This window comes from Pleurodeles waltl, chromosome 4_2, assembly GCF_031143425.1.
Source record: "Pleurodeles waltl isolate 20211129_DDA chromosome 4_2, aPleWal1.hap1.20221129, whole genome shotgun sequence".
NCBI classification, from domain to species: Eukaryota; Metazoa; Chordata; class Amphibia; order Caudata; family Salamandridae; genus Pleurodeles; species Pleurodeles waltl.
In genome coordinates, this window is record NC_090443.1 from 607,451,044 (window position 1) to 607,476,894 (window position 25,851).

The window sequence follows — 25,851 nt, forward strand, 5'->3', positions numbered from 1 at the left end:
CCGCCACCGCAAGGGAGCTCCCATCAGAGGAGGAGTCGCTGTCACTGGTGTATGCTCCTGTCCCCGTCGTGGAGCTCCCCTCGCCCTCTGTCCCACTGGTGGCTTCAGACTCCGTTGTTTCGCCCTCCAGGGCCAAGTGGGTTGCAGCTCCCTCCTGCTCCGGTGCCATTGCTCCTCCACCTGATGGTGCTATTGCACACAAGAACAGGGAGACAACAAAAAGGGGGGGACAGACAGAAGAAAAACATGTTCACTGCATGCAACACCACTACCGTTGGCGGACACAACACACAGGGAGCAGCCCTCAGCACTACGCCATGCACTAACAGTTTCTAGAAAATTCACATGCCCATGGGGTACGAGGCCTAAGCTCAATTGCTGCACACCTGTAAGTCACAGGAGCCTGACTAGGTGTAGATGGCTCTTACCACTAGTGGGGTTGGGGGTGCCACATAGCGTGCCTCACAAGGGACCTTGCCTACCAAGTTCGCCCTGGCCTAGGGGAACACACTGACCACCTCCCCCACCTCATAATGCGCGCAGTCAGCTGAATGAAGGTATACTCATCCCCTTGTGGCTGCTGTGATGCCCTCAAGCGTCCATCCAACTCTGGATAGGCCACCGCCAGGATCTGGTACATCAGGGGGGTCATGGTGCAACGGGCACCCCTTCCACGTTGGGACGCCATCCCCAGCTGGGCCTCCGCCGTCTTCTTGCTACAGCGGCGCAGGTTCTCCCATCTTTTACGGCAGTGGGTGCTCCGTCTGTGGTAGACCCCCAGGGTCCGGACGTCCTTGGCGATGGCACGTCAAATACCCTTGTTCTGGTGGGCGCTGACCTAGAGGAATGGTACAGGGGGAAAGGAAATTACTCACCCGTCCGGACCGTCATTCTCATTGCCCACCAGTTCCCCACCATACACTTACCATCTGCACATGCAGGCCTCAGCCCCCCATGTATCTTTCATCCACACCACTCAAAACAGGCATTGCCCATGCAGCATGCTCACAGTGTACTCACTTGTTTGTCTGGAGGACCGTACAGTTGCGTGTACTGGGGGAGGACCCCATCAACTAGTTTCTCCAACTCCTCTGAAGTGAAGGCAGGGGCCCTTTCACCAGACACTGTAGCCATCGTTGATTCCAGACACAGGTCACAGCAGCACTTGCAGTGTAGGTCCTCTCTTGTTGAAGGTCAGGTATCAAGTGAGTGAACAGACGGAAAATGGCTGTCACGTCCGCGACAGTGCGTGCCGTCACCGCCGGCGAACATCGTCATTGGCTCCATAGGGCCCAATGTTAACCAATGCAGTATTGTGCCGCGGTCTTTGACCGCGACGGTGTACAATGCCAGCACAGTTAACTCATTTCCCCTTGTCCCACCTTACAGGTCAGGCAGCTGCCATTTCAGGGGGCCACATGCGATGGATAAAAACTGCGTCATACCTATCTAGGCCGGGAATATAGATAGATACCGGCACATTGCGGATTACAAACGTTTCTGCAAATAACACATTGTGATACCTCAGCGTTGGATGACTCTGCTCGCTGTTCTCCTCCATAGGGCACGTCTGCTGGGGCTGGTGATGAGATGGCGGCATCCTCCCGTGTACAGACCCCTAGTGGACCTGTCGACAATGGAAGAGAGACACATCATAATCACATACAGATTTGATTGTGCAACAATCCTGGAACTGTGTGCCCATTTGGAGCCAGACCTTTATGTCAGCTATCTGCCATCCCACAGGAATACCCCCTCTAGTGCAGGTCCTGTCTGTACTCCATTTCCTGTCCAGTGGGTCTTTTCGAACAACAGTGACCATGGCATCAGGGATGTCCCAGCCAATGTTCTCTAACGTGTTGTCTTGAGTGTTATCTACCCTGCTGAAACACATGCGCAGCTACATCGTTTTCCCTCAGGTGGAGGATTTGCCCACAGTGAAAGGTGACTTCTATGCCCTGGGACATATCCCCAACATCATTGGTGCCATTGATGGTACACATGTGGCATTTGTACCCCCCCCTGTAGGAATGAACAGGTGTACAGAAATCGGAAAAGCTACCATTCAATAAATGTGCAGATGGTGTGTTTGGCAGACCAGTACATCTCCCATGTGAATGCCAAGTATCCTGGCTCTGTGCATGACGCTTACATTTTGAGGAATAGCAGCATCCTTTATGTGATGGGGCAACTCCTGAGGCACTGTGTGTGTGTGGCTAATAGGTGAGGCCAAGGTCCCAATACAGTTGACATAGGTGTTTGGGTATGGGGTTGTCCCTAAGGGTTAGTGTGTGTCTAACAGGTGTCCCTCGTCATTCGCAGGTGACTCTGGTTACCCCAACCTGTGATGGCTACTGACCCCAGTGAGGAATCCCAGGACAAGGGCAGAGGAACGCTACAATGAGGCACATGGGCGAACTAGGAGGATAACAGAATGCACCTTTGGCCTCCTGAAGGCCAGATTCCGGTGCCTCCATCTGACAGGTGGTTCCCTATACTACTCACCAAAGAAGGTTTGCCAGATAATCGTGGCCTGCTGTATGCTGCACAACCTGGCTTTGCGACGCCAGGTGCCTTTTCTGCAGGAGGATGGGCCAGATGGTGGTCTTGTGGCAGCTGTGGAGCCTGTGAACAGTGAAGAAGAGGAGGCAGAAGAAGAGGATATCAACAACCGAAACAACATTACCATGCAATACTTCCAGTGAGACACAGGTAAGAAGATATAACTGCTTCCCACATGTCATACTATTGTTGGAGCTAGCATAAGTCTGTCATTTTCAGTCAGTGTATGGACACAGACTTGTCACTTTGACTTTCCATTTCCCAGATCTGGGTCCCACTTTGTGCCCTCTGCTATGCTTACTGCTGGCCTACAGCTGTGTTACATTGGTATGTGAACAAGTAAATTGACATTGCTATATTCCGTGGTTATTGTAATTACAGATTTGTGAAAGCACGGACCGACTCCAGATTGTTTTGTGATTGAAGTGTGTTTATTTCTGTGCAAATAAGTGGAGGGGGTTGTAAAATGAGCTGGGGTGATGGTGGAGGTATGTCCATGGCAGAGTCCAGTCTATTTGTTTCACAGGTCTGTTGTCCAAAGGGGCATAGGAAGTGGAGCAATGGCAGTTTAAGGTGGACAGGGAGACATAGTGGGACAGAAGGGTGACATTCAGGGGGGTCTTATTTCCTGGCGGGGTCTTGGCAAAGTTCTCTGTCTTGTTCCTGGATCTCAGGGACCGTTTGCAGGGTGGTTCTGGTGTCCTGTTGTTCCTGTGGCGGTGCCTCCTGTCCACTAGCGCCGGCGGAGGTGGAGGTCTGTTCATCATCCAGGCTAGTGTCAGGGGCCCGTTGGTGTGCCACTGTGTCCCTCATGGTGTTGACAAGGTCTGGCAGCACCCCTGCAATGGTGACCAGGGGGTGTTGATGGACTTCAAGTCCTCCCTGATCCCCAGGTAGTGTTCCTCCTGCAGCCGCTGGGTCTCCTGAAACTTGGCCAGTACCGTGCCCATGGTCTCCTGGGAATGGTGGTAAACTCCTGTGATGTTGGAGAGTGCCTCATGGAGAGTGGGTTCCCTGGGCCTGTCCTTCCCCTGTCGCACAGCAGTCCTCCCAGCTTCCCTGTTATCCTGTGCCTCTGTCCCCTGAACCGTGTGCCCACTGCCCCCAGGGCCCTGATCATCCTATGTTAGTGGGGTTGCCTGGGTTCCCTGTAGTGGTGGACACACTGCTGATTGACGTGTCCTGGGGACAGAGGTTGGGCCCGCTGGGTGGGTGCTGTGGTGGTGTTTCCTGAGGGGGGAGGTTCAGTGGTGGTTTGTGACTGTCAGGGGAACCGACTGCCCCGAGGTCCCGGATGGGCCGGGCTGGTCATCTTGATCCAGGCGTGCAGAGCTGCTGTCGTCACTGTGGGCCTCTTCCGTGGGGGGACTGGATATGTCTAGCACCTCCTGTCCGGTGACGTTGGGTATGGGTCCTGTTGGGGTGTAAATGCATAGTTATTGTATCTGTGTGACATCTTGTGCAATGGGTGAGTGACCCTCTACTCTTGTGCTTGCATTATTGCCGTGGCCTGTGTGTGATTGGTGATTTTGGGGCATGAGTGAGTCTCTCTACTGGACATGCTTTGGTGATGGGTGTCCATGCATTGGTGTTACATGCAGGGCTTGGTTTTGGGATGTGTGGGTTGTGTTAGTGGGGTATCTGTGGCTTGTTGGGGTGATGGGTGTGAGGGCAAGGGTGGCTGTATGTGATGGCATGCAGGAGGGGTGGGGGGATATAGTAGTCAAGATTTGCCTTACCAGAGTCCAGTCCTCCTGCTACTCCTGCGAGGCCCTCAGGATGCAAGATCGCCAAGACTTGCTCTTCCCATGTTGTTAGTTGTGGGGGAGGAGGTGGGGGTCCTCTGCCAGTCCTCTGTACAGCAATCTGGTGTCTGGATACCACAGAACGTATCTTCCCCCGTAGGTCATTCCACCTCTTCCTGATGTCATCCCATGTGCATGGATGCTGTCCCACTGCGTTAACCCTGTCGACAATTCTGCGCCATAGCTCCATCTTCCTTGCAATGGATGTCTGCTGCACCTGTGATCCGAATAGCTGTGGCTCTACCCGGACAATTTCCTTCACCATGACCCTGAGCTCCTCCTCAGAGAACCTGGGGTGTCTTTGAGGTGCCATGATGTGGTGTGGGTGATGTGTGAGGTGGTGTCTGTTGTGATGTGTGAGGGGATGTGTTGGTGTGTGTTGTTTGAGGTGCGTGGATGTTGTGCAAGTGATGGTGTTGTGTGTCTGCTGGTGTTCTTTTAGGTAGTCTCTCTCTGGCCTTCTTTAAAATTTTTGGTTGTAAGGGTGTGTGGGTGTGTGCTTTATATTGGATTGGGTGTGTGGATGTGGTATGTGTATCAGGTGTGTGTATTTCGAATTGTCCAATGTGGTTGTGTTTCATTAGTTTGTGTGTATTTTGAACGCGGCGGTGTGTACTGCCAATGGTTTACCGCGGTTGAATGACCGATACGTTGATTCGTGGGTCGTGATACTGTGGACGTATTCCCGTTGGCGTGACAGTGTCGGTTTTGGTATCGCCAGTTTATTACTGACCTTTGGTGTGGCGGACTTGTGTGGGTGTCTGTATTGTGGCGGATTCCGAGCTGTGGGTCGTAATACCTGTAGCGGAATTCCGCCGCCGCAATGGTATGTTGGCGGTCTTCTGCACGGCGGAAATTGGGATTTACCGCCCGGGTTGTAATGAGGGCCTTTATATCACTTTTACAGTGATATCTCAATATATACTTATTGCATTTAATCGTTTTGACCTGCATTTATCCAGATAAATATATTTTTCTAAACACCGTGTGGTGTATTTTTGTGGTGCTATATGGTGTTATTGTATGATTTATTGCACAAATACTTCACACATTGCCTTCTAAGTTAAGCCTGACTGCTCAGTGCCAAGCTACCAGATGGTGTGAATGCCTTTGTGTAATCAGGCATACCCAGAGCCGGAGCTTTGCACAGACTCTCTCTTAACTCAGAGAATGCTTTCATGCAAGCCTGGTATAACACTATGGGGTCGGTGACCTCCTTGTGGGTCAGCTTCTGCAAGGGCCTGGAAATGACTGAAAATTTTGGAATCCACTGGCGACAATATCCTAACATCTCCAAAAACATTCTGACATCCTTTTGGGTGGCTGGGGGACTCATCTGCAGTATGGCTGTGACACTTTCTCTGGATGTTTTCCTTGATTTCTCAATCTGGTGACCCAAGTATTTAACTTCCTTCTGACAGTACTGCAATTCAAGTGGAGACACTTTAAAGCCATTCTTTCCCAAATGGTTCAGTAAGACAATTGTGTCATACTTGCACTCGTCCCTTGTTTAGCAAGTCATCAATGTACTGTATCTAGGTTGATTGGAATGGCAAGTCCAACGACTCCAAAATAATTTTCAGGATCTGATTGAATATAGAAGGTGACTCCGAAAACCCATGAGGAATTCAACACCAACAGTAAACTCAGTCGAAATATTTGAAACAAAAGAGAAATTAGCTGTCCTCATAAAGAGGCACAGAAATGAAGGCTTGTGACAAGTCTATGACAGTGAACCACTCAGCATCACATCGAATCTGAAACATTATCACAGCTGGATTTGGCACCATGGGGCAAGATTTGATCACAATGTCGTTTATTTTTCTCCAATTCAGAGCAATTCGAACTTTTGCACAAGGCTTTTTCAATCCCATTATCGGTGAATTAGACGGGCTGCTAAACACTTCTTTAAAAAACCCTTGTTATACAAATTCCACAGTTATCTGGGCAACCGTTATAAGAATCTCCTGTGGCATGTGGTACTGGGAATGTGGGGAAAAATTGCATTTGGTATTACAGGAACCTTAACTGGCTTAACTCCCTTTATCAAACCAATCTCTTTCCTTGTCAGATCCCACACTTAATCTTTAACGGTTCCTTGTAAATCAGGAGGAAGCTCCTTCACTGAGAAAACTGGAAAGAAAGTAATTGGGGGGTACTTCTCATTTATTGTCTCACACTAGGTCTCTGGAGCTGGGTCATCTTCATCATCACTATTCATCTGTATTTTGATTCCGTCATTCGAACAAGTAATCGAGCACCTGGTTTTGCACACCAAGGTGGTCATTACAACCCTGGCGGACGGTGTTAAAGCGGCGGTAAAACCGCCAACAGGTCAGCGGTAAAAAAATTGCAATTACGACCGTGGCGAAGACAGCCACTTTAACACTCCGACCGCCACGGTGGTACAAACAAACAGCGCGGCGGTCACCGCCAACAGACAGGCGGGAGACAATGTACCGCCCACACTATTATGACAGGCCAATCCGCCACCTTTTCCGGAGCGGATTCACTGTGGATAAAAACATGGCGGAAACAGGAATTTCGAAGGGAAAACGCTCACCCCTGCACACCCCACAAGGAACGAGGACACCATGGACCCGGAACTCCAAATTCTCCCTGCGATAGACTTCCTGCTCCTCTACCAGGAGCACGAACGCCAGCGGCGAAGACCACGGTGAGTACTGCACCTACGACACAGTGGAGGGGGGAGGGAAAAAACAGGGACACACACACGCAACACCCCCACCCTCACCCACTACAACACACACAAATGCATATCAATACATCACAGTTACACCCGCCAAACCCCCCGGAAGAATGCAAAGACAATAGAAAATTTGTGTACCCATTGTAATATATTAAAGACAAGTAGGCAGAAATATATATATATATACACACCATGTACAAAATAAATACCAAGCATAGTAGTCCAGGTAGTACACTAAGATAGTCCGTGGAACACTAGGACCACACGGTATGGGCGAGGCCCACACAAGATCCCCGACCATGACGGAGAGAACACTGCAGGGGCATCAGATACCAAGAAAACAGGCACCTCAGGGGAGGGAAAGGGGGGGCACCTCAGCCGCTTGAGTGCACGACGCCAAATCCACGAGGGGGCCACATGCCCACTGTTCCATCCTGGGGAGTGCAAAGCCACAGTCTCTCAAGTCTCTACAGTGGGTGGTCTGCCCACTGTTCAATCCTGGGGAGTGCAAAGCCACAGTCTCTTAAGTCTCTACAGTGGGTGGTCTGCCCACTGTTCAATCCTGGGGAGTGCAAAGCCCCAGTCTCTCAAGTCTCTACAGTGGGTGGTCTGCCCACTGTTCAATCCTGGGGAGTGCAAAGCCACAGTCTCACAAGTGGATGTCAGTCTCCACTGGTTCTGGAGGGGGCATGGTGCCCAGAGTGCTTCATCCTGTTAAGGACAGAGGTAGTGGATGACAGTCTCCACTGGTTCTGGAGGGGGCATGGTGCCCAGAGTGCTTCATCCTGTTAAGGACAGAGGTAGTGGATGACAGTCTCCACTGGTTCTGGAGGGGGCATGGTGCCCAGAGTGCATCATTCACTCCGTGACGGACTCAGTTGCGTCAGTGACCCTGCCACTCATGGGCTAGCGGTGCTTGAGAGGGCGGTGCCCTGTTCAGCGGTGCTTGAGATGGCAGTGCCCTGTTCAGCGGTGCTTGAGATGGCGGTCTCCATTGCAGGGTCTCAGCTGCTGGCGGTCCTTCATGGCCCAACGGGCCTTTTGCTGGCGGTCCTTCATGGCCCAGCGGGCCATTTGCTGGCGGTCCTTCATGGCCCAGCTGGGCTTGTGGCGGTGGTGGCCTCCTGGGCAGCTGGGCTTGTGCTGACGGTGGCCTCCTGGGCATATGGGCTGGTGCTGGCCTCCTGGGCAGCTGGGCTGGTGCTGGCGGTGGGCTCCTGGGCAGCTGGGCTTGTACTGGCGGTGGGCTCCTGGGCAGCTGGGCTTGTACTGGCGGTGGCCTCCTGGGCAGCTGGGCTTGTACTGGCGGTGGCCTCCTGGGCAGCTGGGATTGTGCTGGCGGTGGCCTCCTGGGCAGCTGGGCTGGTGCTGGCGGTGGCCTCCTGGGAAGCTGGGCTGGTGCTGGCCTCCTGGGCAGCTGGGCTGGTGCTGGCGGTGGCCTCCTGGGCAGCTGGGATGGTGCTGGCGGTGGCCTCCTGGGCAGCGGGGATGATGGCAGTCTTCTCAGCCGTGCAGCTCTTCCCAGACTTGCCGGGTTTCTTGTGGCCCTTCCCCACGTTGGAAGATGTCACAGCTGACTCCACACTCCCAACGGACCCCTGGGCGCGGCTTTGGTGGCTGGAGTACTCCCCCTCTCCCGCCGGGCACTGGCTAACTTCTGATGCTTCACAGGTGGGGGACTGTCTGTGCTGTGGCTCCGTGCCACACTGGCTGCTCTGGTGGCTGGTGCACTCCACATTCCAGTGACTACAGGCACCACTGGTCCCGGAGATGTTGTGGCTGCGGTGCTAGTTCGGGACCTATGACAGGGACGGGGTGGGGGAGGTGTGGGAAAGAGGTCAAGGTTGGACAGGAAAAGTTTTTTGGACACACTGGGACGGGTAGCTGGAGGGGGTTTGGGAGTGGAGGAAAAGGTGGTGGTTGTAGGAGGTGTACGTTTGGTGACTTTGGGTGAAGGTGCATGCGGTGGAGGCTGTCATGAGGTGGATGACTGATGGGTGGGTGTGAGCCTGCGTTTGTGTACCTTGGGAGGGGGCGTCACAGACGCACTGGGAGAGGACACAGGGGACGTGTGAATGGTAGTGGGGGTGGTGACTGCACGTGAGCGGGGTGTGGTGGTGGGTGTGCTGGAGAGGGACGTAGTGGCTGTCGAGGTAGTGCATGCAGGTGTGAGTGTAGTCGAGACTGGGAGGGAGGAGGGAGACGAGGAGGAGGGGAACACAGTGGAGGCAGTGGATGTTGGTGTGTCTGCATGTGTGTGATGCTTGCTTGAGTGCCTGTGGGATGTGTGGTGCTTATGTTTGCCTGAGCTTCCCTTGGGTGTTGACGTGTGTGCATGTTGGTCTGTAGGTGTGCTTGGGATAGGCTGAGGTACAGTGGATTGGGTCGGGGTTGAGGAAGTTGGAGGGGGGAGGCTAGAGACGGGGACAATGGCTGCCATCAGTGCTGAGGCCAGAGTCTGAAAAGCTTGGTGAAGGGCCGCCTGACCAGAATGAATGCCCTCCACGAATGCAATGATTTGTTGCAACTGCCTCTCTACACCCTGGACGGCATTCAAAATGGTAGACTGCCCAACAGTGAGGGACCTGAGGAGGTCAATGGCCTCCTCACTGAGGGCAGCGGGGGTAACTGGGGCAGGGCCTGAGGTGCCTGGGGTGAAAGTGATGCCCACCCTCCTGGGTGAGCGGGCACGGGCAAAGGCTGAGGGGCTGCTGGGAGGGCGGTGCTGGTAGGGGGGGTGGCGGCTGGGGGCACAGATGTTGCCGCCACCACAAGGGAGCTCCCATCAGAGGACGAGTCTATGTCGCTGGTGTCAGATCCTGTCCCCGCCGTGGAGTTCCCCTCACCCTCCGTCCCACTGGTGAATTCAGACTCCGTAGTGTCGCCCTCCAGGGCCATGTGGGATGCAGCTCCCTCGTGCTCCGTTACCACTGCTCCTCCGCCTGATGATGCTAATGCACACAAGAACAGGGAGACCACAAAAAGGGGGGGGGAGGAGACAGAAGAAAGACATGTTGAGTGCATGCATTACCGCTACAGTTGGCGGACACGACAGACACAGAAGCCCCCTGCACTACGCCGCGCTCTTGGGCTCCAATGTTCAATTTCTGGGAAATGGCCTACAAGGCTATGGACGACATCTGCACACATAGATGACACAGGGGCATGACTAGCTGTACATGGCACTCTACAGAGGTGGGCTGGGGTGCCACATGGCCTGACATACGGAGGGGCCTTGCCTACGGAACTCGCCCTGGCCTAGGGAAACCCACAGCCCTCCTCCCCCACCCAGACACCTCCACTGCGCGCAAAGTCAGCAGAATGAGACTGTACTCACCCCCTTGTGGCTGCTGTGATGCCCTCAAGCGCCCATCCAACTCCGGGTAGGCCACCGCCAGGATCCTGAACATCAGGGGGGTCATGGTGCGACGGGCACCCCTCCCTTGTTGGGAGGCCATCCCCAGCTGAGCCTCTGCCGTCTTCTTGCTCCAGCGGCGAACCTCCTCCCATCTTTTCCGGAAGTGGGTGCTCCGTCTGTGGTAGACCCCCAGGGTCCGGATGTCCTTGGCGATGGCACACCAAATATCTTTCTTCTGGTGGGCGCTGACCTACATGAAATGTACAGGGGAAAAAGAGAAGTTATTACCAACTGCACCGTCGAAGTGATTGGCCGCCATCCCTACCCTTGCCATGTGGCACATGCATTCACCGTCTTTCATGCACGCAGCACTCTCCCCCCTTTCTTCTTACATCCAGCCCTCTCCACACAGGCATAGCCCATGCAACATGCTCCCTGTGTACTTACCTGTTTGTCTGGAGGACTGTAGAGTAGCGTGTACTGGGGGAGGACCCCATCCACGAGTTTCTCCAACTCCTCCGATGTGAAGGCAGGGGCCCTTTCCCCAGACACTCGAGCCACTGTCTCTTCCAGACCGAGGTCACAGCAGCACTTGCAGTGTAGGTCCTCTCCTGTCGAAGATCAGGTATCGAGTGATTGAAGTGATAGAAAATGGCGGTCATGTCCGCGGCGGTGCGTACCGTCACCGCTGGCGTATATCGCCATTGGCTCCTGGGACCCATAGGGTCCAATGTTAACCAATGCAGCATTGCGCCGCTGTCTTCGACCGCCTACCGCAACGGTGTACAATGCCAGCGCAGTTACCTCACATCCCATTGTCCCACTGTTAAGGTCAGGCAGAAATCACAGACAGACTCCAGATTGTTTTTTGCGTTAAGTGTGTTTATTTAAGTGCTCAATATTGGAGGGGGTAGTGAAATGGTGAGGGGTAATGGCGGAGGAATGTCCATGGCAGAGTCCAGTCTATTAGTCTCACAGGTGCATTGCCCATATGGGCTTAGGAAGTGGAGCTGGGGCAGTTTCAGTATGGACAGGGTGACAAAGTGGGACAGTAGGATGACAATCAGGGTGGTCTCATTTCTTGGCAGGGGTCTTGGCATTGGGCTCTGTCTTTGTCCTGGATCTCAGGGACCGTTTGCTGGGTGGTTCTCCCTCTGCAGGTGGTGGGGTGCTGGTGTGGTGGTCCTGTGACGGGGCGTCCTGTCCACTAGCGCCGGCGGAAGTGGTGGGCAGTTCATCGTCCATGCTAGTGTCAGGGGCCCCTTGTAGAGCCACAGTGTCCCTCCTGGTGTTCACAAGTTTCTTCAGCACCCCTACGATGGTGCCCAGGGTGGAGCTGATGGTTCAGAGTTCCTCTCTGAAGGCCATATACTGTTCCTCCTGCAGGCGCTGGGTCTCCTGAAACTTGGCCAGTACCGTTGCCATTGGCTCCTGGGAGTGGTGGTAGGCTCCCATGATGGAGGAGAGGGCCTCGTGGAGAGTGGGTTGAGAATTCTGCATTTGATGAGCATTATTCTGAAAATTTGGATTGTGACCTCTCCTTCTCGGTCCTCTCATGTTTTGAAACACGTTGATGTTATTAGTTTGCTGAACAATACCTTCCTGCACCATCATTGGACACGCCCGTTTCCCATGTCCGAGCGCTCCTCAAGCGTGACAAGGCAACACTCTCTTCATTCCCTGCACATCAGCCTAAACCACTACAGTATTCAAATCAGGACTATGGTATCCATTACCTCCGCAGCCTCTACCTCTCATCGGATTTTGAAATACCACATTTCCCTGCTGCTGTAGTGGAAAATTCCCCTGCATCCCTGTTTGTGCAGCTTTAATCTGCATCACCCTCGCCTTTTCTTTCAACTCGATCTCATCACTATAGTACTTTGCATACTGCAACACCTCATCAATCGGCTCTGGTTGCCAGCAAATCAAATGACTTAATCACCTGGCTAATTTCAGGTTCCAATCCTTCCACAAATCTAACCACGAAATGAATCATGTCTTTCGGCTCAATCATCTCCATTCACTGTAATGCTTAAACGCATGCAACAATCTCTCATAATACGTATGTATAGACTCCTTTGCTGCTTGAGCTGTCCTGTCTATTCTCTGCCAGTCAATGTTTTTGCACGAAATTCTCATCTTCAAGAATTCAATCACTTTATAGTAATAATTCATTACTTCAGTGACAGCGCACCTGTAACCTGATCTCTCTCTAGTTCTTTTGTCGGCCAGTCTATACTCCTCTTACACTCCATCCATAGATCAGCTGGAACTACTATCACAGTGTTCAAGTCTTCCCAATTGCTCATTTCCCTCGTTATTTTAGGGCATAGATATCTCAGCTCTGCTTCAGTGTAGGACTCTAATCTGTTCACACCCATAGTTCCCTCTATGAGCTCACCCGCTTCCATTCCTAGTCTTGTATAGTTCAAGTACTCCTTTCCCCTAGGAGCACTCTGCAGGGTATTCAGCTTATCCACCCATTCAGTCAATTGCTGGGCAGTCAAACCCTGCAACGAAATGCTGTACAACTGTATTCAGAGTCTACAGTATCAATAATTTCAGACTCTGACTAACATTCGACCCTATAACAGTATCAGGAGGAACTCCGAACGGGCTAAAATCTAGCAATGATATCGATCCGTCAAAGGTCTGTCTCACAGGAGAGACTACTCAAGCATTCTCATTTAGTCCTCCCCTCATTGAATTCTGGCTCAAGACTCCTTGTACATCTGTTTTTCTCTTGTGCGAACAGAGGCACAACTGGCCAATGGTAACAAGTACCGATACAGCATTTGGGCTGGGTCTGATACTCAAGTTCTGTGCATGCGTAGTTCCCATATTCTGACTCATCAGTACAGACATATCTGACTGTCTCTGTTATTGGAGTGTACTTCTGCATTGTTTGTGACTGCACTTGAGGCAGTAAAAGTGGAGTGGGCTCTGTCTGAACCAAGGTTGGTTTCGGGAAGACCTGTCCTGTAGGTACAATTAAGTTTGTGGCAGTTTCCACAATAAGTACATTAGGGTAAACTCTCTGGACATTTGGCTTTGGCACCCGATTTTGTGCTACTGGAGTAATAAGTGCATTAAGGATACTCTGCATCGGAGTCTGTGCAATATAAGGATCAATCGGAACTGGACTCACTGTCATGTTAATCTGTGTTGGAGCTGAAGGATCTACACTGGTACTCAGACCACTCTCATGTGCTGCATATGGTGGTGGATGATTTCTCAATAACTGTAGAATAAACTAATCATAGTCTGACTATTCCTTGTATGTCAAGGGTCTCCTAGTCTCCCCTGATTTCAGCTCTCTACTCTCGGAAGGGCTTCTGTTTGTCTTTCTAGCTGCTTTCCTTCCTTCTCTACCATTGTCCTGTATAATCGCTGGAAACATCTTAATCCCCTGTAAAGTCTCAGTTCTCCACAATTTCTGACCAACGTACTGTCTAGCCTCTGCTAGTGTCTTCTCTGCCTTTCTCATCCTCTCTCAAATTTCTATTGCTGTTGTTGCCTAGATACTAGCTCCCAGATCACCAATGCCTTGAACTGTGCTGGTTTTGGAGGGGGTTTCAAATCATGCAGCACCCTCCTCACATTCTCTAAGCTCCTCAAATTAAATGTTCCATGAACTGGAAACGCTAAACTACCATCTTTCTCTGTCACTTCTACTGTTTCAGCCAAAGACATGGTGCAACGCCCTTTTCTTCTATTACGATGTAAGCTGGTGTACCTTCTGATGGTGCAATATTCCCTATACTTGTTGTAATGTACGTATCTCCCCTTAAAGCACTCTTTAATACTTTGAAACATTTAATTTCTGCGACCTTTATCTTATTCAACCGCAAATCAGGAAGTGACTGTTAATCCCAAAATTCTTTTCACCCACCTTCTCAACCAATTGCGCTTCACAGATGGCTGCCAATTCGTGCGTGACACTTCTCACTAACCAACCTATTCCAGCGCGGCTTCAATGACGTCACACACACACGTACTGCAGCTAACAAAGTCTTGCGGCCTGTCCTCCCAAACTCAATTTCACACTAAGCTAATGCAAAATTATTGCGACCACCAAACAAAATCAAAACCCAATTTGTCCGTTTACTACAGGTTTGGAACACAATTGCTTCAGAAATTTTACAGATTTTTCACTGACAGCTTTCAATGTAGCAGCTACTGCTACTCCTTCTTTCTCGGTTTCCCTGATTCGCAAGCAAATATCGACCAGTAAATTCCACTCTCAACTGATCAGTGGGTCTGTCCTGATTCACATAGGACTCGCCCGATCTCAGTCGAAAATTAATTTCACTCACTTTGACTCACACTCGTGACTTGTCGACCACGCCCGATCAACCTATTAAACAAGACAAATTACAACAAAGACAAAGTATCATATACACTTTTCAATATACTCCAGAGTCTTAGACCACACAGGCTCTATATATCAACAACTACATGGACAATGTTTGAGCACAAAGCGCCACAAACTTGTGAAGTTCGACGACTTCCCTACTCTCACACTTCGAAGTACATGTAGGAGACTGGCCTGGCTTATAGTGGGTACCTGATGGCACTTACACCTTGTGCCAGGTCCAGTTATCCCTTATTAGTAGATTAGTAGTGTTCTAGCAGCTTAGGCTGATAGATGTAGCTATAGCAGAGCAGCTTAGGCTGAATTAGGAGACATGCAAAGCTCCTACTACACCACTTATATGATATAGCACTATATCATAAGAAAACACAATACTCAGAGTTACTAAAAATAAAGGTACTTTATTTTAATGACGCTATGCCAAAAGTATCTCAGAGGATATACACCCTTAGGAGGTAAGTAAAATACACAAAATATACACACAAACCAAAATCAGGTAAGTAAACAGTTAGAAAAGTAGTGCAAACACTGTAGAACACAATAGAATGCAATAGGAGACAATAGGCCTAGAGGCAACACAAACCATATACTCCAAAAGTGGAATGCGATCCACAAATGAACCCCAGGCCTAGTGCAGTGTGTAGGGGGTCGCTGGGAGTGTAAGAAAAAACTAAGGGTGTCCGAGATACCCCGCCCAAAGACCCTGAAAAGTAGGAGTAAAGTTACCCTACTACCCCCAGAAAGACAGTAAAGTCGAGATAGGGGATTCTGCAAAGACAACAACTGACTGCAAAGCACTGAAGACGGATTTCTGGACCTGAGGACCTGTAAAGGAAGGGGACCAAGTCCAAGAGTCACGCAAGTGTCCGGGGGGGGGGGGGGGGGGTGGGCAGGAGCCCACTAAACCCCAGGTGAAGGTGCAAAAAGGCTGCTTTTGGGTGGAAGAAGCCAAAGATTCTACAACAACGGAAGGTGCCAGGAACTTCTCCTTTGGTCAGAAGATGTCCCACGGCGTGCTGGAGGATGCAGAGTTGTTTCCACGCATAAAGACCGCAAACAAGCCTTGCTAGCTGCAAGAGTCGTGGCTGAAGATTTTGGCTGCTGCCAGGGCCCAGGAAGGACCAGGAGGTCACCCCTTGGAGGAGGAGACAGAGGGGGCGCTCAGCAACCAAGAGAGCCCACGCAGAAGCAGACAGCACCCGCAGAAGCACCTGAACAGGTGTTCAGGAAATCTGAGCATGGCGGTCATCTCAGCACAACAAAAGAGGGTCCGACGAAGTCGGAGGTCAACTCAGCGAGTTGAGCAATGCAAGACGGAGTTCTGGGGTCCTGGGCTAGGCTGTGCACAAAGGAATCCTTGCAAACGTGCACAGAAGCCCTAGCAGCTGCAGATCACGCAGTACACAGGATTACTGTCTGGCGTGGGGAGGCAAGGACTTACCTCCACCAAATCGTTATCTGACGCCTATTTCCAAAGGGAGAGGGTATAACACCCTCTCTCAGAGTAAATCCTTTGTTCTGCCTTCCTGGGACTGGGCTGGCCAGACCGCAGGAGGGCAGAAACCTGTTTGAGGGTAGGCAGAAGTTGTAGCTGCAGGGAAAACCCCAGAGAGCTAGTTTGGCAGTACTCGGGGTCCATGCTGGAGCCCCGGGGATGCATGTGATTGGCACCCCAAATACCAGATTTGGCTTGGGGGGGGACAATTCCATGATCCTAGACATGTTACATGGCCATGTTCGGAGTTACCATTGTGAAGCTACACATAGGTATTGACCTATATATAGTTCACACGTGTAATGGTGTCCCTGCACTCACAAAGTCTGGGGAAATTGCCCTGAACAATGTGGGGGCACCTTGGCTAGTGCCAGGGTGCCCTCACACTTAGTAACTTTGCACCTAACCTTCACAAGTGAGAGTTAGACAAATAGGTGACTTATAAGTTACTTAAGTGCAGTGTAAAATGGCTGTGAAATAACGTGGATGCTATTTCACTCAGGCGGCAGTGGCAGTCCTGTGTAAGAATTGTCTGAGCTCCATATGGGTGGCAAAAGAATGCTGCAGCAGATAGGGATCTCCTGGAACCCCAATACCCTTGGCACCTAGGTACCATATACTAGGGAATTATAAGGGTGTTCCAGTGTGCCAATCAGAATTGGTGAAAATAGTCACTAGCCTGCAGTGACAATTTTCAAAGCAGAGAGAGCATAAACACTGAGGTTCTGGTTAGCAGAGCCTCAGTGATACAGTTAGGCACCACACAGGGAACACATACAGGCCACAATTATGAGCACTGGGGTCCTGGCTAGCAAGATCCCGGTGACACAGGCAAAAACAAACTGACATATAAGTAAAAATTGGGTTAACATGCCAGGCAAGATGGTACTTTCCTACAGTACGCACACTCCTTCTACAACTTCATTTGGAGTACGCAAACTCCCAAAACCCTCACAAACATCACAATTCACCTGCAATTTGCATAAACTGTGCAAGCGGACAACCTACTCCATTCACACCGTCACTAGAACGCCAAGAACATCCTCAAACAACCACTGGCAAGCGCCAAGATTATGGGAAAGTCATTTTAGGTACTTAGGGGCACATTCTCTCTCCAATTGGTATCATTGACAAATAAATCCAAATTTTACTAATTTTGCCAAATCTGCGAATTATTTTGCTCTTTTTAGGAGACTAATCCTTATTCTGCTACAATCTCTAGGGACACATGTTATTTCTCACTTACTATCTCTGGGACCAAACACTGTACTAACTATCTCTGGACTGTATGATAGGCTCTTAAGAAGACAAACCATGTACCGGGCACCTATTATGGGCTCTTAAGGAGCCAAACCATGTACAGGGCATCTATGATGGACTCTTAAGGAGACTAACCATCAATCTCTGCTACCATCTCTGTTAGTGCGTCAGACCTTAATAAGTAAACTTACAAGGGAGACGCGAATAGGTCGATGAACCTTTTGACTCGCTTCAAGGTTTTCCCGCCATATATCCCATACATGCAGATCAATAACAATCAAAAACATTAGTAATCAATAAGAGTCAGTAATTGTTGCACACCATGACCTTTCAGTCATGAATAACCACACATTTTATGTAAAAGTTAGAATGTTTATTTCCCTATATTAACAATGCTAATGTAACGCAAGTGAATCTCAAAATCAATTGATAAACATACAGAAACAACACTGGCTGTCTAAAGCAGCGAAAGAATCGCAATCTAATCAACACTTGGGCTACTACACATTCTAAAGTTACAGTGCAAATTAATAACAAGAATAACTGCGCAAATTATATAACATACATTTAGATTCAGCAAAGAAAAGACATCATTGTTATTTCATATAGCGAACTTCATCAGTGAGCTCTCTAACTAGCACCAGATTAGCATAGCATGTTTGGGCTTCATGCAAAACAATTTAGTCGCACGAATTTGGAAAACATATAGCCATGGCTCTTTCAAAATAGCGGTTGGTACCTAGAAACAAAAGCAAATAGACATAGCATTCAGTAATGTCAGTGTATACCTGTCCGCAATAAGGTTCAGCAAGCTGTGACAGTCTTCGTCATCAGGACATCTGTTTGGTCAGCTACACATCAGGATTCAGCATTAAAGTTCAGAAAACGCAAAGTCTCTTTAAGCAGTTCGAAATATTATAGCTAAACTCTCAAGAAGAATGGGGAGAATGGCCTGTCTTCTCTCCGTGCAGGCTGGCTAACTTAGAATTCCTAAAACTACTTCCCACATCCTAATTGGTTCATGAATCGCATGTTCAAACTTTGTCCAATAAAACTATAACGTCAAATCTACATTTCTACTAGTACATGGTTCACATGTCAGTAATTGACTCCTCTTGGCCCGCTCCCATTATTTGGCTCATCAGGTAACAATATTGTTGCAGCTTATACTCCAGTCAGTATGGTCTTTGTCTTCTCTTGGGAAAGGCAGTCCCCCACATACTACATTAAACATTGTTGCATTAGCAAGTACAGCATCTTCTAGCAAGCAGTTCTCATTAGAAAGATTTTTTAGCTACAAGCACTTGATCAGCACAGTGGAAAATCACAATTTCATTCACTAAGCACCAATTTTATAAAACGCCTAAGAAATGCAGCTTGACTTGAGACCGTGCAACTAGGCCAAGACCTCCGCTAAGTTGAGGCCTACAATGAAAAGGCTAATACATAAAGCATACCCTTCAATATGACATATTACTACATTAATCAAACATAAACTCAACATTCCATATTAATAAGCCATTAATAAGTACACTTCATGAACAGTGATGGCCACACTGGTGGGCGCACCTTCAAATGTGTGCATTAATTTCCTCTAAGTTATTAATTTTCTATGCAAATTCAACACTCCAATTATATGAATATTCATTATAAAATCAGCATTAACACTGTATATCTTCTTTGGATGAGTTATTTGTATACAATTTTAGAGATTCTCTTCTGTTAATAAATACAACCCTCGTGCGAGAAGCACATGCCACATAAATCTATTAATATGGGAGTGGATCCTGTTAAGACCCATGCAGGCGGGGATTGCTATATTTGTAAACATATTTCAATTAAGTATTTGGAGTAAAGGTTAAGTTGATTAGGGGAACTAACCACACTTTCTGTATCCTGATATTTCTTGGAAGGAATAAGAGGTGCAAATAAAAGTAAGGTGGTTTTAAAAGGGTACAGTTAACTATGCATATCTTCTATTGCACCAGTTTCTACTGTGCTATACTGTTTAAATAATTTATTTCTGCTAACAAATGGGCGCTCGAGGCTAGCTTAAACAGGTGGTAGTCCAGCTGAGTTAGTATTGTCCCACTAAAAATACACTAACCTTACAAAGTGCCGTCACTATCCAATAGTAGTACCGCTGATTAGGTCCCGTACGGGCCTACCAGTTCGCTTATCCCCACCCCTTGCCCAGGCTCTGAACTTCAGTAATGGAGTTGCTGAAACAATCATTGGTGTGACCACCTCATTTTTCTTTCACCAGGGACACTGTGCGGGCCTTAATTATTTGGTTTTGGTTTATGTCTGTTTAATTAATTAGACTAACTCGAGTGATGACAATCATTTACAGCTAAAAAGCATGGTACTACAGACAGTATCTATCAAGCCACAGAGCGAGGTAATACAAGTTATGAGGAGTCACAACGCAGTGTAAAAGTATTTCCAAAGTATAACGAGGACGCCCCCTCCTACGTCTGAGTGAAGCAGGGCACAGACACAAACTGCACAACCCTCCTAGCAGTCCATATGGGCAAGACAAGTATTGTCGGGCACGGGGTACCCGGCGCTCTTCTTAGAAAGAGCGCACTGCTATTCATGACTGCTACAAACACGTCTCGTGAGCGAAAAGGAATTGCTGGACGTTAGTACTCACACGTTAATGGTTCCATTTCAAACACTGCACCAGGATGCACAACTCAGGCAGATAACATGTGTTATTACAACAGAGTCGTACACAAGAGTATAGTGAAACTAGTAACTATTGCCATTCGTTAGATTTAAAAACGAGCGCGATTCTAACTGTCAAAGGTGAATTAAAGCTGCAGTGTGGTGTATTTTCCTCCAGGTGGTGGGTAGGAGCAAGAATCGCAATCGTCAATAGCTGCGCTTAGCCTGCTGCACCGGCTCACGAGTCGCTGGGGCACGATGAGCATTTACTTCCGGAACGGTAGGCGTGCTTTTCCGGAGTTACAGTAACAGTGGGGCGGTTTGTTCCGGAGTGGGTTGGTCATAATTACAGGGGCGGGTCGTTTTGCAACCAATTGTGTGATTTTAAGGAAAGTACAGTCAGCATGAACCTCCCTCTACCTTCTAGTAGTCCGTCAATTCATATAAAACTAGCTTATCTATTATTCCCTCTCGTCTTCACCTATTGAAGTTGGTTGGAATCCAGAGGACCCGAAGGCTATTAGATTTTTAAGAACTTCTGTTGGAAGGTAAGGTCCAAATTCTGGATTTTCTGCCTCATTGTGGAGTATGAATGGAGAGCTCTGTCTTTCTTTTGTAGCACACCCTTTGTTGTGACTCTCAATCACTATTGTGTAGTACCTCCTTTACAGTGTATGTCCCGAGCACATCCTTTGCAGTACACACTAGCAACTTTTTTTGCACAACGCATACAGTAACCCCCCTTACGTGTGAGCACCATTGCCGTTTCCCCAGAGATTATCCCCACTTTCATCTCTCCAGCGCCCACCTTTAACACTAATCAGCCCCTTCATTATCGCCTACTTCTAACAGCCCCCTCTTCGGTTCCTCCTTTTCCGGGTCCACCTAGATATCCACTGCTACACCTTGGCATTGGCACCCGCCCACTGTTCACGGACCTCAGGCCCCCTAGTTCATGTTTCAGAGGTATGCACACTTTATACATACGGCACGATTCTCTGGTTTACCTCTTCTGCTGTTCATTGAAAGTTTCCTTTGGAATGTACTGATAGATCTCACAGAGGGCTCTTGTGTCAGTGGCTGTTAGACATTGCGTCTCCAGTTGGCAGAGGTATGCACCCTGGCCAAGTAGGGACCACAGCCCTAGTCAGGGTAAGTCACAAGACAACCAAAATTATCCTGTGCTCAGCCTCCTGTAGCTTGGCACAAAGCAGGGAGGCTTATCTTAGAAGAAATGTGTAAAGTATTTGTGCAATAACTGGTACAACAAAACAAAAAGTATTCCACATTAGTTTAGGAAAATAGATAATATTAAAATAAGACCAAAACAACAAAAAGGGCAATATGCAGAAGTCAAGATATCACTCTTTAAAGGTTTAAATGAGTCTCAGCCCTTTAGAATCAGTGGTTGTACCCTTTTAATTCGAAAGTACCTGTGAAGTGTGAAAAATAATGCAGAGGGGCCGCAGATAAGGAAATGCGTCAAAAAGCAAAGCGATGTGCCAATTTTTCCAGCTCGACAAAGGAGATGCGTTGTTTCTTTCCACGCTGCAAATTGATGCACCCTTGGTTCCTCTCTGCGATGCAGGGATATTTTGATGGCCAGGGATGATGCATGGAAAACCCAGAATGCATTGAGCAGATGCATAAGGTGCTTTGTTGATCCGGGAGGCAATGTAGTGATTTTTCGGCCGCAGAGCAGGCGCTGCGTCGGTCCGGCAGGCATTGCATCGAATTTCCGACACACTGGATTTTCTCTTCCATGGTGAAGTCTTTGCTATCCTGAGGTCTTAGAACAGGAGGCAAGCTCGATCCAAGCCCTTGGAGAGCACTTGAGGAGGAGGGCAGAGTCCTTCCAGCAGAGTCAGCAGGCAACAGAGCAACAAGCAGGCCAACAGGCCTTCCAGCAAAGCAGTCCAAATGAGTCCTATGGACAGCCAGGCAGTCCCTCAGACAAAGTCCAGTTGTAGGTCCAGAAGTGTCTGATTTGGTGGGTTCACAGACCCAGTATACATACCCCAAATCACCTTTGAAGTGGAAGAAACTTCATAGAGTGGTTTTGAAGTGCACAAGCTCCCCTATCAGCCCAGCCCTGTCTGCCAGGAGACCTGTGGGGGGTTATCAGTTCTTTGTGTAAGGTCTGGCCATTGAAGTGTAAGAGAGAGACCCTCCACCCTTCCTGCCCAGGGAAACCCATTGGTATACAGATAGATGCAGCTGAGTGTCCTGTGTTTATGTATGTCTGAGTGGAATGCACAAGGGAAGCTGTCAACTAGCACAGAGCAGACGTGGATAGGGGCCAGGCTGTACGGCAATACTGCTTATGCCCCTCTGAGGCAGCCTGCTTGTTGTATAATGTATTTAAACATTATATGCCAGCATGATTGTCAGGTAATCTGACGCTCGCACCCCCCCCCCAATCTTACTGACCAAGCTATGCCCCTGGGTAAGACACCAAAGCTCCTTAGCAGAGGAGTAGCCTGCTACTCCAGAGGAGCTTGTTCATTTGGAAGAGTGTTGAATTACAGTGGAAGCATTTTGAGCTTCTGGGTCAGTGATCAGAGTAGTTATTCTTATATGCAGAATTCAAATCCTGACCTCCAGAAGTCCTATATAGTGCTTTCATTTAAAGATATCACTTGAGTAATGAGCAAACCATTTACCACACCCTCTCTTTTATTCCTGACCATGGCATGCCTGGTTATCACCATATGCCAGTTACGGTTTTCATTGCACCATGTGTTTGTTATAGTGTGATACTGTTAGCACCATGTGTTGGCCTGGTGTGTACTTTGATCAGTAACCACATACTTTATTTTTCTACTTCACTTTGTATATGTGCTGCACCTTCTCCCCTTTCCAGAAGTGAGTTACCCAGTATTGGTGACGTACAAAGTTTTTGTTCCGTTTGGAAGATATATACACTTTCTGAGGGGAATTAAAAACAAAAAGAATGCTATCTTATGCACAGAAGCTCATGGCAGAACATAGTCTTGTGTTAGGAATGTACACCTTAGCCACACGTGAATTGGCAGCATCCCAGTGATCACAAAACCTGTAACTACCCCTTACAACCCTCCCTTCTAGAAAGAAAGCTAAAAACAATACAGAAAAAAATCAAAATTACTAAGACACCACAAGCATCATTAATCAAAGCAGTGTCTTTACCTCTGCTTAGTGCTCAGCTACTGGACAACGTTTCACCAAATGCCACAGGAACACTGATTTTGGGAAAGTACACCAGACATACTTCCCATCTGCACATGGGGCCTTCAGATTTTAGGACAGTTCTAAGACCTTTAGAACCTTCTAAGACTCTCACATTTTGTGCAAATGTTTGCTGTCCCAGTTAGTCCCATACAAATTCAACAGTGTCCTCCTGCGTTTAGCATACCAGCCAGAGAATAGGCTTGCAGCCATCAGATACCCGCCACAGAATAGGGTTGCAGGCATTAGAGACCTCTATCCAGTAAAAGGTTGTGTTCAGCAAGCTGGTGGGTCTCAGGGCCAAATCTCCTTTTTCTATTTACTCCTGATTTCCACCACTCACACAACATGACCACGTCATGTGGACTTTTGGGAGCAGACCCTGGGGATGACTATTAATTCAGAGCAATGGCGTAAGATTTGGAGAGACATTCCCAGATTCAAACATTCACTTGGACGGAGAGAGGCACACTACCAAATCCTTTATGATTGTTATTTATACATATGAAACGTGAAAAGATTTACCCAAGCACATCTGATTTATGCTGGAGGGGTTGTGGGCACCCTGGCGACTTTAAACACATATGGTGGGACTCCCCATCATTGCACCCTACTGGGCTTAAATACTAGCTCAAATTAAAGAAATCCTGGAGTATACCCTTCTGACCACTCTGGAATTTGCTCTCCTGGTTCTCTGGGACACCGGACCCCCTAGTGATGGCTCCATTATATGGTTATGCCCGTGTGCAGCTAAGACAGCCTTGGCCGCGTCATGGAAGAAACCTGATGCCCCTTCAGTGTCACATTGCCACGCTCTCCTTTGCATCCGTTAACCATGGAATGGATGGCCAATATGCTCCTAGACACTCGCAGAACTTTTGACTACACCTGGGACCCCTTTATCTGATTTCTCTTGTCTGGCCTGCCGCTATTCACATGCACTAGAGTGCTCCACCTTTTCCAGATCTGACATCCAAGAGGATTGATGACATGAAGACCTTGCTCTGCTGTCTCTCCCTCCCGCCCTGTAACTTCACCAACACAAATGTGCCTTTTGAAGCATCCCCATCTACACTCATTCTAGTTATTTGTTTCTGGGGGTATGGGGTTTAAAGTGGGCAAATGACTAGTGTGTATGCGCATCCTCAATATGTACTCATGGTCTCCTATTTCTGCATTGCGGTCATTGTATGATTGTATGCCTGAATAAATCAATGAAGAAAGTTTGAGCAAAAATAATCCCCCACTAGCTTTGCATGCACAACTAATTTATTGGGCCATCTTTGGATGAAACATGTGGCTTGAGGTGCATTTCCCTTTTCCAAAGGTCGAAGATTTTGTATACTGACTGCAAACTTTGTAGAGGCCTTGAATAGTTGTTGCACATTAGTGCTGGAGCCAAGAGTGCTGTTCAAGGGGGTGTATGCACAGTAATGTGAAAAATAAAGAATGCATTCTTAAGTTTGTATTAATGGTATATATTCAGGCATGTCTGACATTCAGCGGGTCCTGTCCAAGCCCCAACAGTAGATAAATGTAAAAACATGTGGATATATAACACAGACACACTTAATTTCCCACCAACAGAATTGCTAACCGTTGTGAGATCCGTTCCCAATCATGCAGTAGTCTAAAGAAGCCCAGAAGAGTCGAGGACATACCACAATTCCAGTGATCCTACTGATCTACTGTATCGCCACATTGCAGGATTGTTTATTTTCTGGGCAGTTCGTAAACATATGTACATCCTATGCTCCAGGCAGCTTGCATCTAAGACCGAAATCTAGGGCTTCTGAGTACAGAGATGTATTTTAATTTCGAAAGTCTACCGCCTGTCTGTTGGGAAGACTCCTGCCAAAATGCAAATTTTGATGCCATCTTCATTTTACAAATCCTCAACGTGTGTTTCTCGGCATTATGTAGTCGAAGGCTCAAAGCGATTTGGAGACAAGACGTCCCTGGAGAATCCCAAAGATGTTGTTAAGTGAAGTCATAGGGCAGTTAACCATACTGGTTTACTTCCAGATTTGCTCTAACCATTGGATTGTCCCATACCTCACTGATTTAAAAACATTTAAACTTAATATATTGATTTAAATACCATCTGCAGGTATTTGTAGCCGTTCTCACCCCCTTGTTAGGCAGCATATCACTCAAAAATAGAACTGCAATCAAGAAAGGCCTAACTGCCCTGTAATACTGATCTCTTCATGGTCATGATCTGATGGGGCCTTTTTTAATACTCAAGTGCATGTTATATGTGCCATTTTTATCTTTAGCAAACGGTGTCTCCACGCACGTTAAGCTGGTTACCAGTTGGCTTTTGCAGTGGCTAGTTCTTCATTAAACCAAGCAGTGGTGTGCTGAATTAATAACTCCGGTTTGGGTTTGATAAGTGCTCTTTGA

The 25,851-nt window shown here is 48.4% G+C and overlaps 1 protein-coding gene across 2 annotated transcripts in view; it reads left to right on the forward strand.

Moving 5' to 3' along the window:
* The first annotated feature begins 20,430 nt into the window (after positions 1–20,430).
* The window catches only part of SLC35A3 (solute carrier family 35 member A3), a 117,890-nt gene continuing 112,469 nt past the window's right edge, over positions 20,431–25,851 (forward strand). The window contains exon 1 of one of the 2 annotated variants that reach the window (XM_069232160.1): positions 20,431–20,518. The gene's annotated coding sequence lies outside the window, so the exon portion shown is untranslated. Of the gene's footprint in view, positions 20,519–20,618; positions 20,787–25,851 lie in introns of those variants that run through there. The other variant, XM_069232159.1, reaches the window with a different exon arrangement.